This window comes from Parambassis ranga, chromosome 2 (assembly GCF_900634625.1).
Source record: "Parambassis ranga chromosome 2, fParRan2.1, whole genome shotgun sequence".
Taxonomy (NCBI): Eukaryota; Metazoa; Chordata; class Actinopteri; family Ambassidae; genus Parambassis; species Parambassis ranga.
Genome location: NC_041023.1, coordinates 25,446,959 through 25,461,721, shown reverse-complemented (window position 1 = coordinate 25,461,721; position 14,763 = coordinate 25,446,959).

The following is a 14,763-nucleotide window of genomic DNA, read 5'->3' as shown; positions in this document are numbered from 1 at the left end:
TCCTATGGAAAGTTTGACTCTTTTGAATATGTTGCTCTTCAGCTAAAATCCTCCTGTCAAGCAACCTTTGCAGTTATTTACAAAACCCTGAAATACAATGCAAAGTTCTTTGATGAGTTTGCCAAACTATTGTCTATCATGTGCATTGACTTTGATTGTGTTGTCTTAGTGGGTGACTTTAACATTCATGTTGATAATCCTAATGATGGAAGTGCCAAAGAACTCTTTAACATCCTGGATAGCTTTGGGCTTTCACAGCATGTAACAGACTCAACACATAACAAGGGACATATACTGGATCTAGTTATTTCCAAAGGTCTGAACATCTCTGAGGTTGTGGTGACCGATGTTGCTCTTTCTGATCATTACTGTGTTGCGTTTAAAACGACCAACCCTGCTAATCCCAACAAGGTAGAAGGAAAGGTGATCAGAAAGCGTCACATTAATGATAACAGCTGTGCACTGTTCACACAGGCTTTTGTACCATCACCAACCCTGCCCACAGCTCCAGTTGATGACCTTGTAAACAGTTTCAGTTCCAAAGTTATGACTGTTATTGATTCAATTGCCCCAATCAGAACGAAAGTTCTGTCAGGAAGGAAAAAGTCACCTTGGAGAAATGCCACCCTGGTTAAAGCTCAAAAAAGAGCCTGCAGACAGGCAGAACGCAGATGGAGAAAAACTAAACTCCAGGTTCATTATAACATTTACAAAGAGAGCCTACAGAACTATAACCAGGAACTGAAAAATGCAAGACAATCCTATTTTTCAGAGATCATCGACAGGAACAGCAACAATGCTCGCACATTGTTCTCTGTTATAGACAGACTAACAAACCCAGGGGTATCAGTCCCACATGAACTGCTGTCTAAAAAGTCATGCAATGACTTTGCATCTTTTTTCACAGATAAAGTGTTAAAAATAAGACAAACAGTCTGTAGCTCTAGCTCTGGCAAAACCATAATGTCACTTGTGCCTCCTCATCCACCAGTTAAGCTGGCAAATTTTAACCTTCTAGATAATACAGCACTGACAGAAACTGTTAAACAGTTAAAACCCACAACATGCTCACTTGACAATCTGCCTACACATTTTCTTAAAAACGTTTTTAACTGCATATCGTCAGATGTGTTGCAGATAGTTAACAGTTCTCTTCAGTCAGGGCAGTTTCCCCAAGCCCTGAAAACTGCAGTAATCAAACCTCTGCTCAAAAAATCAAATCTGGATGCTTCAGCAATAAATAACTACAGGCCAATATCTAACCTTCCTTTTCTGGGAAAGGTCATTGAAAAGGCTGTTTTTGCAACAAATTCATGCATTTTTGGTGCAAAACAATCTTTTTAATGAATTTCAGTCTGGATTTCGAGCACACCACAGCACTGAGACTGCACTTATTAAGGTCTTAAATGACATACATCAGAATAATGATGCATCCAAAGTCTCCGTCTTAGTACTGCTGGACCTTAGTGCTGCATTTGATACAGTTGATCACAACATACTGCTCGAAAGGCTGGAGCAGTGGGTGGGATTTACTGGCACTGTGTTAAACTGGTTCAAATCTTACTTACATGATAGGGACTACCTTGTGTCAATTGGTAACTATGACTCTGACCGAACTAAAATCACATGCGGGGTTCCACAAGGGTCCATTCTTGGACCACTTCTGTTCAACATCTACATGCTGCCCCTAGCTCAGATCATAGAACAGCACAACATCTCCTACCACACCTATGCAGATGACACACAGCTTTATATATCAGTGTCATCACATGACTACAGTCCCTTACACTCACTAAGTAAGTGTACTCAACAAATCAATGAGTGGATGAGCCAGAACTTTCTCCAGCTCGATGCTGACAAAACAGAAATGATTGTTTTTGGCCCCAAAAATGAAAGAGCTAAGATCAGTGCTTACCTTGACTCCATGTCACTGAAGGTCACAAACCAAGCCAGAAATCTCGGTGTAATACTCGACTCAGACCTGAATTTTAACACCCATGTAAAAGCCATTACTAAGTCTGCCTATTACCACCAGAAAAACATTGCTAGGATCAAGGGCTTTCTGTCCAAACAAGACACAGAGAAACTTATTCATGCATTTATTTTCAGTAGGCTAGATTATTGTAACGGTGTCCCCACAGGTCTTAGCAAAAAATCCATCAGGCAGCTGCAGCTGGTCCAAAATGCTGCTGCTAGAGTTCTGAGTAACACCAGGAAAATGGACCACATCACACCGGTCCTCAAATCACTGCACTGGCTTCCTGTGAGTCAAAGGATACATTTCAAAACTTTACTCCTGGTCTACAAAGCACTGAATGGTCTTGGACCAAAATACATCCTGGACTTATTGGTTCCCTATGAACCATCCAGACGCTTGAGATCATCAGGGACAGGCCTACTGTGTGTACCCAGGGTCAGAACCAAACAGAGTGAAGCAGGATTCAGTTATTCTGCCCCTCACCTGTGGAACAGCCTTCCTGAACACCTGAGGTCTGCTCAGACAGTCACTTCATTTAAGTCAGGCCTGAAAACACATTTGTTTACTGCAGCGTTCTCCTAATTTCTTGACTGCACTCTTCTCATTTAATCATCCTGATTTTATTTGATGTCTTTTATGATTTTATTCTTTTTATGATTTTAATTTCCTTCTTAATTTAATGTTTTAAAATGTTTTTATTCTGTGATTTCATCTTATGTAAAGCACTCTGAATTGCCTTGTGTATGAATGGTGCTATATAAATAAAGCTTGCCTTGCCTTGCCTTGCCAGTTGAAGCCATTAAACGTGCTCAGTCTGCACGTTAGTGGCTTTCAAAGTGGAGCTGGCAGCATCTCTGGTGTTCACGGTAAGACTCTGACATCAAACTGGTACGAAGACATCTGGGTTTCCACCAGCTTCACACATGCTAACCGGTGTCTCTCTGCCACAGGTGGAGACATGAGACGCAGGAGCTCCGCGGTGTGTGGGACGTTTGGACACGGCAGAAGGACTCATTCCAAACTCCAGAAAGAAGCTGAAACTCTCACTTAAAGGTCAGTGATGCTGTGATTGTTAGCTACGTTAGCCGCCTTTTATTTTCACCCACTTTTTCTCTCGCTCTCTCATTGTTGATTATTTTAAACATGTAAATAAAGTCGACCAAAAATGTGTCAGTTCATTACGGAAGCGCTGAACTGCCACAGTAGAAAAAAAAAAATTCACTATCTCGTTATAACGTCAAATGCTATCTCATGATAACGACATATTATCTCATTATAACGACATATTATCTCGTTATAATGTCAAACCGTATCTCGTTATAACGTGATATTATGTCGTTATAACGAGAAAGACGCTATCACGGTATCCTTCCTACAGGCATCACAATGGCAGCACCAAGACTACACACGGATGCCCCACTACTAAGATTTTTAAGAAATCGTGGTGTACCAGAAGACTGTCTGTCATGCATGGAACAGGAAAACGTAAGTGTATTTTTAGCTGTGTTTGATTATTCCCTTGGGTTCAATTTAATTTAAGTATCATCCAAAGTTAGATAAGGTTAGCACAAGTTAGCTCACCTAGTGAGCTAGCCAGCTAGACTGAGCAAATGTAAAAGTAAAAGGGTATTTTACTGTCAAACTACTGACTAGATGACTAGGTCACACAACAAATGTAGCCATATATATGATAGTAGAAATATATGTAGAAATACGTGGAGTATGTGCAACTTAGGAAATTAATGAGCTAGTGGGATAAGGTGCTGTCTTGATTACCAGCCAGGTGACATATAATGTCTGTAGTTATTAATACTGGCTTACACATACACTAGACACATCTCACAACACCATAAAAAAATAAAAAAAAAATAACGGCAATGTTAATTAAGCGCTTTCATCACCTATTCCTGAAGCCTTATAGATATTCTTCTTATAGTCATTTTTCTAACATCATGGATTGTAGGATAAATATTAATAACAATAAAAAACATTAAGAAATGTAATTTTAAAACTGAGTTACAAAGTTCACTGACCAGGCCCCAGATTTCTCATATCCGTGTGTGTGTGTGTGTTCACGCATGTGAGAGAGTTGTTTTTAATTGTGCCTGTCTTTTTGTCTTGACAGATTGATGCCACAGTCATTGACTTTATGGATGATGACACTCTTGCTGGCTATATTCCAACATATGGAGATCGGATAGCAGCAAGACTCTGTTTGGACAACAAAGGTACGGGTCAAAAAGAATCAAGAAAACATTCACTGCTTGAAAAACTGAAGAAAAAGATGGGCATTGACAAAAATGATGATGGCAATGAGACTTCTCCTCAGAGCAGAAAGTATGCAAAAAACAACAAATGTGCAGAAAAAAAGACCAGAAAAGTTGAGTTGGGGTGGATTCATGAAGGAAAGCAAGTGAGAAAACGCAGAGGCAGAGGAACCAGGACCCTTGATGTACCAAAACAATCAACAAAAGCAGATATTTTACAATATGCTAAAGAACTTTTCTTCCCAAATGGAAAAAGTAAAATTGGAAGACTTGAGTCATTCAGTCATGACATATTAGATTATCAAGAAGAAGCTGTATTTGATGAAAATGTCACAGTTGGGGGGAACTGTACGCAGTACTAAAAATGGGAGTGTTAAGATATTACCTGTGCACTAAAAGCCTGGCAGATGAAGATGATGAAGAGTTTGATGTGGAAGAATCTGGTGTAGACACAGATGTACAACTGAGAGACACAGATGAAGATAATGAGCAGGTTGCTCAGGTGACTATCCTCCTGCCATCAGATTTGCAAAGAGCCGAAGAAGATGCAATATCAGACATATCTGAGGTGATGTTTGGTTCCTACCTTGGAGAACGCATGGCTATTCATCTTGATGACACTTTAATACATGAACCCAGCCTGCAATTTGAAGGAGAGGACGTGGTCATCACATACACCACACTTCCATCCACAAGCACAGCACTCAGTTCTCTGGACACATCACCCATTACTGATGAAGCAGGGAGTTCAGCAGCTTGGTCTGATAATGTGTATGTCACTTTAAAACTTCACAGGGTTACTCTCTTAGAGGAAATGATTAACACCCTTTGAAATACACATATGTAGATGAAAAAGGAGCTGATGCAGATGGTGTCTCAAGAGATGCATATGCTGCATTTTGGACTGAGTTCATGGACCACGTGGCTGAAGAAGAGGATTTGAGAGTTCCATCATTGTGTCCTAAATGGCAGGAAGAAGAATGGAAATCCATTGGCGAATTTTACTTAAAGGATTTCAGGACCATGGATACTTTCCCTGCCGCCTTGCCCCTGTTTTTACAGTGGCACTTATTTTTGGTGAGAATGAAGTCTCAAATGAGATGCTGTTTGAAAGACTTCTCCTTTACTTAAGTCAATCAGATAGGGACCTAATAACCACTGCCCTAAAGGATGATCTTTCAGATGACGAGAGGAATGAACTGCTTGACCTTTTGGACAACTTGGGTGTTACCACACTTCCAACACAAGAGAATTTGAAACTCATCCTGCTAAAAGTGGCACACAAGCAGTTGATTCAGAAACCAAGATATGCAGCAGAAAAAATTTCTTTGATTGCAGGCCACTTTCTGAAAGAATCATTTGTGAGCCCACAAGATGTTCTACGAATGTATGAGGACAAAAAGCCAACAAACAGAAGGTTTTTGAAGTTGCTAGATGCATCTCCTAGAACTCAGGCAGAAAACCAGAGCTTTCGTTTTCTGCAACAGTACATAAGAGGGCTGGATGATGGGGGACTCATAAGGATTTTAAGGTTTATCACTGGGTCAGATGTCATCTGTGTTAACAAGGTTGAGATCCTGTTTACATCAGTAGATGGATTGGCACGATGACCTGTAGCACATACCTGTGGGCCAGTACTGGAACTGCCGTGGACATACACTTCATACCCTGAATTACGTTCTGAAATGGACAGTATACTGTACAACAAAAGTGCCTATGAATTCAGCCTAGTTTAGTTGATGTACACCCATATACCCCATCCATACTACTTTGTGTAGTATTGTCACTGCCAAGAAAAGGGAATTTTCCAGTAATGTTTAAATGTTTAAATGTTTAAAGAATATTGAGGCAGTGTAGTACCTGTCTGTGCTCATAATGTACACACAGATTTTTGTAACTTGTTGATGAGTTCTCACAGAGAGTAGTGGCTACTGTTATGCTGGTAAATGCTGCAGCTGCACTTGTCAGGCCACTGTGGTTTTTGCAAGACAAGTGAAACACCGTTTCATCACAAGGATAAGGTCCTCTCATTTCGCTTTCTTCTTTACAAGCCTCCACTGCTTCACGTGAGACTTCTTTCAGGTGATCCTGTCCACCAAAAAGATGAGGAACTGTGTACATAAGAATGGGACGTCCACTTTGAGCTACTGTGTTTCGGCTGTGGCGAATAATGTGGGTATTCCACAAATGGGCAACTTCCTGCAGCTCTTCCTGTAGAACCAAAATACCAGTAGTTAAAGTAAGCATACATTGTTACAGTAGACATTCTGCTGTAATTGATCACAGGATAAAATACTTGTCTGACCCATTTCTTTTGGTCTAGGTTCTACACCTCATTTGTTTACAGGAGGAGTTTACTCATTTACAGAGAGCAAAAAGGAGATAGAGGGGGAAAGAAAGACAGAAATCCACAAATAGAAATAGAATAAAATGGGACATTCCAGTGGCTCCGGTAGCACTACAATTTTTATAACATAGCTTTTATTATTTAATTAATCTCCAACTGATCCGTAGGTAAATGAATTGTTCAGTTTTGTGACCTTATGATCCCATCAATTGTTGTCTGTGCCAGGATATACCGTTTGAAGCGCTGTCAGTGCTGAACAGAGAGCTCCACCCTTGTGTCACATTTGACGGTCGGTTCAGCACCACTGACATTGCATCAAACCGATCCAGAAGAGATATAAGTAAATTGACATAACGTCTCCTCCTTTCCACCGATGATGATAATATTGTATGTTAATAATACAATTGTTAATCCATTTTTATGCAGTGACTTTTGTAGGCTGCACTAAAGCATGCCCTCGAGGGACAGGGTCAGACACAAGATAAACAGCAACACTAACATACCTCTATGATGTTCAGACAAGTAAACAACAGAAGCTGCTTGTCCAGGAAGTCTCCAGAAAAACTGTTGTTGTCTTTCAGTTCTTGGAGACGGTTCATCCAGTGTTGTGCATGGTGCCTCCTCAAAAAGGCCCACCAGCTCTCGATCCGCTAATTGTGATTACTGGACCCAGAAATATAACAGTTGTTGCTAGTTTGGCAATCCCTACTCCATCGAAGGAATCTCTGCATTTCTGCCATTGTGACATTTTCTGTTCCAAAATCAGTTCGAATTCTGGCAGCTGTTCCCATCCTCTTCTCAACTTCTGCCATGAAATAGCCAGCGATGATCTTAGGATTGTTGTTTGTTGAATACGCATGAAGCCATATAATGAGTCTTGAAAAGCCATCAATTGCTCCATTTATACATATACCAAACGGCTTTAACTTGTCATATGAGTCAACATGCCACAGAAAATTTGGCCCAGGGTTAATGTATATGCGCCGTGTCAGGCGATTTCTTCTTCTTTGCTCAACGCCACGAGGATCTAGAAACTTTAACAAGTGCCTCACAGTACGTTGTGTCACAACAAACCCAGCTTGGATGCAGCAAAGGTGATGCAGTTTGTACCCATCTGTGTCCTTCCAGCTGATCGATGAGGAATTAAGCTACCTCCAGAGGGTCGGTCTCATTCTTTCTTCTGAACAGTCCCATGCATTTTAAAATCCTTCTGAGTGTCCGCATACTGATCACAGTATCGTCCACTGTGCGCAGTAAGGACAGAATCTCCCCATGTCTTAATCCAAGCATGAAATAGAACTTAATTAAATCTTGTAAATGTGTCATTTTCCGATGTGAGCAGAAAACCTGTTAGGTTACCTCTTCCTCACCCTCTCCCGTTAGGACAGGTCATTAGTCCTTTTCTTTTTTTTGTGCGAAGAAATGTTCATGTAGAGATGAGTGTAATGTGTGTTCTTGGTGGGGGGGGGGGGTTAATATGGCTGCCCCACGCCATGACTGCTAGTTGAGCCTCAGACACCTCCAACACACAGATGCAGCTGAACCTGCTTGATGGAACGGGCTCTGATCTCCTGCTGTCCTGTCTGTCGTGGCCTCTGCCTGTATCTGACTTTTCCTGCTAACACACACACACCTTGTACAGCACCATGTTGTGTAGTTTGAACTTCTATGAAAACTAAACTACCCAAATTGGTTGTCATTGATAGCTGCACAAGAAGCCTCCTCAGTCATGTTGTCACACATCAGTGTTGTTGTAACATGTGTTCCTTGTAGGGACATCTACGACAGGTATATATTTTTTTTTTAACATGGCTGCCGTGTCAGCCGCTCCCCTGAAGTGATGGAACTGATTAAAAAAAAATAATTGATTCAGTCTGTGACAATTTTTCAACTTCACAAATTTCACTTTGATGAATTTTACTTAGAAGAATTTTGATTTCATGAATTTGAAGAATTTTGACTTGAAAGAATTTCGACTTGAAAGAATTTCATTTTAAACATTTCTGAACCATTTTGTGTCAGCGGCATTGAAGGCATGAAGAAGAGGAGATGGCTATACAAAAAGGTTTCTCTCTTTTTTTTTTTTAAATGTAAATCTTTGAATGTATTGACTTCAATTTAATGTAACTGGTACTGTGTGCATGTTTTGTCTGAGATGTGACCATGACATCTGGATGTCCGTCATCAGTCGTGCTTTGATGTTAATGCGTCACCCTCTGGATGAATAACTGGCGAGCAAGCTAACATTAGCCAAGTTACCCAACATACACACTAGCCATATAAACCTGATGTGTCCCTGTGCTTTGTTGTTCAGACTGCTGTTCAGCCCCAGCAGCAGAGCCCTGCTCAGACGGCTGCAGTGACGTGTCAGGTGAGTTTAATGTGTTTAAACAGTGATTCTCTTCTCCTCAGGTCACTGTAATGTTAGCAGTATGTGCCCAGCATCCCACAGCTGTGATTGGTTGATTGATAAGGCTGTCTGTGTAATTTTTTTTTTTTTTTTTTTTTTTTGCTCTTGGTTGACTGTTCTTTACATGTCTCCCAGTGAGGAGGCAGCAATAACACTAAACGGTGATTATTGGAAGAAATCAATCAATACAAATTCTGGTAGTTTAAGGACTGTGATCTCAGTCACAGACCTGCGACACTGACTGTCTGCACTTTGTGGACAGTCTATGGAGACAAGTAGTGTATGGAACAATTATTTATTTCTACAATATTAAAAAAAGGAGCGTAACGGTGTGATGCGTAGCAAAAAGCTGAGAGCTGACCTTTGACAGAGTGGTTTGGGCTCGTCTGACTGAACACTGTTTTGTTGTTCTTTGTTACAGGTGAGCTGAACATGGACGCTGTCTGGAGTTCTTATCAGCTGTCTTCAACATGCAGAACCAGGAAGAGGCAGCTTGTTCAGAGGTTTGAACATCATACATGTGTTTATGTTTTTTTTATGTTCAGGTTTATAAATATTATACTATTATTTATACTGAGAATGTTTTATTGATTGTGAATGAAGCGCATCTCTTTCCTGTGGACACGTTGATTAGTAACATGCCCTACATATTATGCTGTTTACATCAAAGGTAGGGTAGGAGATTTCCTTCTGATGCACTTTTTGCTAAACAAGTGTAACTTCTCTTTACAATCCGATAGCAACCGACGGCAGTTTCGCTTTAAAACGAAGAATATTAAATATCTGTGGAAGCTATAAAACACTAAAAACATCAGCCAATCCTACAAGGCGCCCCTGCGCATATAGTTGGCTGGTTGGCTGCTCTCTTCCTGCTCTGCGCGCACCAGAGAGGTACGTGCATGATGACTGAAGTCACAGACTGGTTGGGAGGCGTCACTTCGGGGTGAACTCCGAGAGAAAGAGGCGTGTGTTTACTTTCACAATCTGGCTGACTTTCACTGAGTTATCAAAATCTCCTACCCTACCTTTAAGATACATACAGCACCAGGTCATGGTTTTGTGAGACTGGTTTGTGATGTGTTGTCTTGTTCTTGCAGGTTCAGAATCATCCCCGATGGCTTCAGATTGTTACATATACAGAAGGTATGTGTGTGTTTTATTCTACAATTCATGTCCACAGACTGTTATGCTGCTGTCATATCCTTACATGTACGGTATGTGTCTGTTTCGTCAGCCTTTTGCTCATTGATGATCATTCTGGGACCTTAATACAAAATGTTAGGTCTCCAGTACCACCAGACCTGTAAAAGGACTGCTGTCTGAGGAAGTTAGGATTTGATATCAGATGTCTCTTTGTCTTCGTCTCTTTCTGTGGGTTTGTCCTTCACTCTCGGTGTGTTCTGTAAAAACTTGAGTTTTTGTAGAAGAGATAATGACCCTTTTTCCCATTATCATCAGATTCAGGGTAGATACTGTAGAACACGTCTGAAATACTGTATTTTTACAAGAGACTCATAAAATTGTTTTACAGCTACTTAAAGTTACTGTACTGAGCCGCTTTGGTTTGTGTGTAAGAAGAAATATACATTTAACACAGGGTGAGTTTTAGTGGAAACAAGTAGACATGCAGGAATCACAATGAAGAGAGAACAGGAAGTAGGAGGAGCTTCTGGCTGTTGTCAGTGGTCGTGGTCATCCTGTGAAGGTGAGCAGAGCCACCAGCTTCAGATGACCATCGAGATTTGTATGCACACATTATGACATAATCACAATGGAGTGATCTCTGGCTGTTATGGAGGAGACGATGGAGGACGCTGAGCCATCATGGAGGAGACGATGGAGGACACTGTGGCTGCTGACGTCAGGCGGTGAATAACAGTGGCACACAGAAGGGATGATGGCTGCATGTGTCTGTTCACCTCTGTCTCATTGTCACCCTGTTTTGATACTCTCTTTTTTAACGTGTTCATTTTGATTGTTCTGGGTCTCCAGTGTCATCAGACCTGTAAAAGGACTGCTGCCTTAAATTAAGATTTAAGATCTGTGTGTGTGTTTGTTCTGTTTCTTTTTGCTTGGTGTGTTCTATAAAAAGTTCAAGACATAAACAAACTTGTATTTTTATATTTAAACAAAATAAAAAGTGCAGAAGAACTCATGATACCGTTTCTCCTTTGAATCATCATCAATCATGATGTGCTTGCCCCTTTGAGGCTTCACGGGACCTTGCTTAGGTCATTGAAGTGCAAGAAGAATGCTGCTGGTGGGGCACTGGCATCCTTTCTATTGTTAGTCGTCTTTGGATGTTCAGTCTCCCCTGCAGGACAGCAATAGGGACCGTTTGCAGAGCCATGAACGGGCCGGGTCACTGAGTCGGCAACAGACAGCAATGCTGCAGGGCAGCCTGGCTGCCTTTTATGCAGTCTGCATTGGTCAAACACGCTGTCTGAAGGTGACTTTAGTTGGCAGAAGAGAGCACGCCTAAGGGTGTGTGCAGTGTTAATTAGTGATATGAATCATTTTCGTCATAGTTTTCGTTAACGACCTTTTTTTGCTGAGACGATAACTAACGCACGGTGCCAAAAACGAAGAATGAAGACGAAATGTATTGACACTTTCGTCAACGAATAAAAACGAGATGAAATTATTGATGGAGATGAGATCCAATCAGAGCAAAATTTGTTTGTGGAAGAGAGGGACGAATCAGGAGACAGCGGCAGAGAGCCAATCAGTGATAATAAGTGATCTCTCTGCGTAAGGACGTTACCCCGCGATGCTGGAAGAAGGCGTACCCATGCATGGTAACACAGAACGTTGGTTACGTATTGTAACCCCAGATTCTATGAGTATAGGCGCAGCCCTTTAAGGCTATCGCTAGTGGGTTTCATCCCTTGGCGCGCATGCGCAGCACTGAAAGATTTAATCACCGCCCACCTATTACGTGGGCCTCACCTCGGTCTCACCTCAAGTATAAATTGGACTGAGACCGGACAATCGGCTCCCAAATAAAAAACGGCTTTTTCTTCAGCCAAAAATAGGAACCAGTGAGGCCCACAGCTTAAAGGGCTGCGCCTATACTCATAGAATCTGGGGTTACAATACGTAACCAACGTTCTATTTCGTATAGGCTTCGCCCTTTAAGGCTATCGCTAGTGGGTTAAAGGCGAAGCAGGATGTAGTCCATGCCTCACTGGGTCCGTACGGTACCACAAGCATAACCACACACCTGCCAGATCACTACACTGAAACAATAACACAGCAGTGTAGTCACACAATCACCATGTGCCAAAAAACAGAGGAAGGAAGCACAGGGAGAGAGACGTGCCCCACCCGCCAACAGGCCGGGAGGAGGAACACAGCACAGCTCATTCTGACAAAAAACCCAGAACAGCGCGGGTCATGGATAACCCAGAAACATCCCGCAGATAAAAACGCACAAATGAACAGGGGGAGGACCAGGATGCTGCAGAGCAGATATCAGCCACTGTCATCCCTCTGTGCAAAGCCGCAGAGGATGAGATCCCCCTGGTGGAGTGTGCCCTGATCCTGTCTGGAGGGACAGCATCAGATGACAGATATGCCTGTGAGATCGCCTCACACAGCCAGTGTGACAGGCGCTGAGCAGACAAAGGAAGACCCAAAGACTGAACGCTGTAATGCACAAACAGACGCTGCGTGTGGCGCACAGCAGCTGTGCGCGCCACATAACAGGACAACGCGCGCACCGGACAGAGAAGATGAGATGTCCTCTCCTCATCAGAACTGTGAGGAGGAGGGAAAAAACCATCCAACGTTATCACCCTGGATCTGAAAGAGCTAGTGATGCTCTTAGGTATAAAAATCGGATTAGGACGCAATACAGCTGAACTGCCATCCCCCTGAATCCTGAGGCAGGAGGGGGCCACAGAGAGGGCAGATAAATCACTGACTCTCTTTGCAGATGTTAAAGCCAACAACAAAGCAGCTTTAAGAGACACAAACTTCAGTGAAACTGTATCCAGGGGCTCAAAGGGCGCCCTGGTTAGTGCGCGTAAAACTAACGCCAAATCCCACTGGGGAGCAAAGGAGCGGGACACAGGCCTGTGTCTCCGCACTCCCTTCAAAAAACGCTTTGTTAAAGGATGGCTAAAAACTGTTCTGTCACCAAAACCCTCATGACAGGTGGACACTGCAGCCGCGTAGGCCTTAATTGTACTAAAGGCCAAGCCTCTGTCCAGCAACAGCTGGAGAAAAGACAACACAAGAGGCAGGGGGCAGCTGGTGGGATCCACACTCCTGTCAATGCACCACTGCTGGAAAGCAGACCATTTTGCAGAGTAAGAGGCTCTGGTAGACTCAGCTCTAGCACCCAGGATAGTCCCCACAACCTCGCGGGAGAGACCCAGTCTCTCTAGACGCTCCCGTTCAGCGGCCAGACCCACAGCCGCTGGCCTATTATGGGATAGCTCCTGATCGCTCCTCCTGCCTGTGAGAGCGCGTCCCCGCGCCAGGGTAGTTCCCACGGACTGCCTGATAACATCTGCTGTAGGCAGGGAAACCACGACGCATTCGTGCGCACTGGCACCACTAAAATGGCCGACAGCTGCTCCACTCTCACTCTGTCCAGAAACTGAGGGATAAGTGTGACTGGAGGAAACGCATATAGAAGCATCCTGGGCCACGGTCGATGCGCAAAAGCATCCACTCCCAGTGGAGGATTGTCCTGTGCGCTCAGAGAAAACCACAGAGCGCACAGCGCATTCTCGCGTCTGGAAAACAGATCCACTTGCGCTCTTCCGAACCTGCTCCAGATCTGCCCAGCCAGATCGGGATGGAGACTCCAATCCCCGGAACGAGGACCTCCCCTCGACTGTGTGTGTGACGGCTCATCAGAGAGAGGCACAGGTGAAGACAGAGAGATGTGCTGCTTGTGTGATATGAGTTCCTGCTGTATTGTAACCGAAAGGTTAGAGACTGCAGGCTCACACTGTGTGGGAGACATGTGTGCGACAGCCTGAGCTGTAGGATTGCTCTCAACAGGATGTACGTGTTTTATTTCAAAACGGGGAGAAACACTCCCAACATCCTTACAACCAATATCACACATATCCCCCCCCCGCACCGTCACTGTTTCTTGGGCTGCTTCCTGGGAGGCTGCAGAGGAGGGTTAGACCAAGTGCATGCCTGTCTGTTGCCTCGGGGTGCCGCCGCGGGCACCGGGTGAGACGGCGGTGGAGCACTGAAAGAAGCAGGTAGTGGTTGCTGTGGCTGAGACGCAGCCGTCATAGGTACTGGGGGGCGTCTCTGCCTGGAGCGCGGGTCCCAGCGGTCCCGCCAGTGACCAGAGGAGCGCTGGGCTCGAGCAACATGCTTCTTAATTTTCTCTGCGTCCTCTGAAGCTTTCTGCATGTGATCCACCAACACTTGAAGGTGAGGACTGAACAGCCCGTCCGAGCTGATGGGACACTCCAATAACACCTTCTTCACAGCATCGGGAATGGAGGATGACAGGTGCAGCCACATATTCCTCTGAATCAGCTGTTGCCACACTGCGATCCGGGCCGCGCAGACAGCAGTTGATGCACACAGATTCAGGATGGCGCTGGCAAGGTTGCCGAGCTCCAAGGCTTGCTCAGAAAGGTGATCGGAATCCTCCGTCAGCTTAGTGATAGCAAACGCCAGGAGAGAAAAGTTGTTGGCTGCCGCTTTAATCTGAAAAGCACACTGATGAGAACGGTCAGTGAAACGTGCGATCAGCTGATCTCTGCCGGAGGGCAGGGCTGGC